Genomic DNA, 1,850 nt, shown 5'->3' on the forward strand with positions numbered 1-1,850 from the left:
GACCTCATCGACAGACTCTCACATGCTAGCATATTTACGAAGCTTGATCTGAGATGGGGGTTCAACAACATAAGGATTAGGGAAGGAGATGAAGAGAAAGCCACCTTCATTACACATCGTGGCCTCTTCGAACCCACTGTAATGTACTTCGATTTCTGCAATGCTCCTAGCACCTTCCAAACAATGATGAATACAGTCCTCGAAGACTTAATTCGCACTGGAAAGGTGGTAGTCTACCTAGACGACATCCTCATATTTACGGATGATCTCGATGAACACCGACGACTAGTGAAAGCAGTTCTACAGCACCTCCAGGACAATGACTTATATGCCAAACTGGAGAAATGCTTCTTTGAACAGTCCTCAATTGAGTATCTTGGCATGATCATCAGCAAGAACTCAGTACAGATGGACCCTGCTAAAGTCGAAGGTGTACTTGGCTGGCCCGCACCGACCAAGGTCAAACAAGTACAGGCCTTTTTAGGATTCGCGAATTTCTACAGGCGATTTATAAAGGACTTTGCGAAACTCGCACGACCTTTAACGCTTCTCACCTGTAAGGACGTGCCCTGGCAATGGAAGGAAGAGCAAGACCAAGCCTTCAGTGCACTTAAAACGGCGTTCACTTCAGCCCCGATCCTACAACTCCCCAACGACACTGCACCATACCATCTAGAGACAGACTCTTCAGACTATGCAACTGGTGCAGTACTCGAACAACTAGGGGAGGACAAGCTATGGCATCCAGTCGCATACTACTCTAAGTCACTCAACGAACATGAGCGGAACTACGAGATTTATGACAAGGAGATGCTTGCTATTATTCGGGCACTCGAAGAATACCGGCACTATTTAGAAGGACATCCAGAACCCATTGAGATTTGATCAGACCATCTCAACCTTACATACTTCCATCAGGCACAGAAATTATCCTGGCGCCAAGCGCGCTGGTCATTATTCCTCACCAGATTTAATTTCATTCTCAGTCACCGACCTGGAAAGACTATGCTACGTGCTGATCCTCTGTCCAGGAGGCCAGACCATGAGAGGGGGGTAGACAGCGACAATTCGAACCAAATGCTGTTAAAACCTGAATTTTTCACTATCAATGCGATTCGACTCGCTCACGCATCTGAAGTTGATGATGCTCAACTATTGGAAAGGATCAAGAAGGCACTCACAGACGACACGATGACCAAGGATTATCGTGCGCTTTTGACTACAGGACAGCGCGAATTTGGGAAAAACCTCACAGAATGGAACTTTGAGCACGGACTGCTGCTCCATCGTGGAAAGGTTTATGTCCCCAAGAATCAACAGCTATGCCTTGACCTAATAAAACTTTATCACGACACCTTACCAGCCGGACACCCCAGCAGGTTCAAGACATTGGAGCTTATTACTCAGAATTATTGGTGGCCAGGAATGTCTGTAATGGTTAAACAATATGTACAAGGTTGCGACAGTTGTCAACGCAACAAGTACTCAAGAGAAAAACCATACGGACTACTACAACCAAACGAGGTACCAGGAGGACCATGGGAGATCGTCACAGTAGATCTCATCACACAACTTCCTCCAGCCATGAACTTTGGGGGAAAGAAGAAGACGGCAATACTTGTCATCATGGACAGACTCATGAAGCGAGCGCACTTTTATGCAACAGATGATACAGTCACATCGTCGCAAGTCGCTAACGTATTCTATAATGAAGTCTTCAAACTCCATGGATTGCCGCGCCAAATTATCTCAGACAGAGGTACTCAATTTGCAAGCAAACTATTCCAGGAGTTTTGCCAGAAGCTCGGTATAAAGTCAACAATGTCCACTGCATATCACCCCCAGACAGA

This window comes from Laetiporus sulphureus, assembly GCF_001632365.1.
Source record: "Laetiporus sulphureus 93-53 unplaced genomic scaffold LAESUscaffold_22, whole genome shotgun sequence".
In the NCBI taxonomy this organism is placed as follows: Eukaryota; Fungi; Basidiomycota; class Agaricomycetes; order Polyporales; family Laetiporaceae; genus Laetiporus; species Laetiporus sulphureus.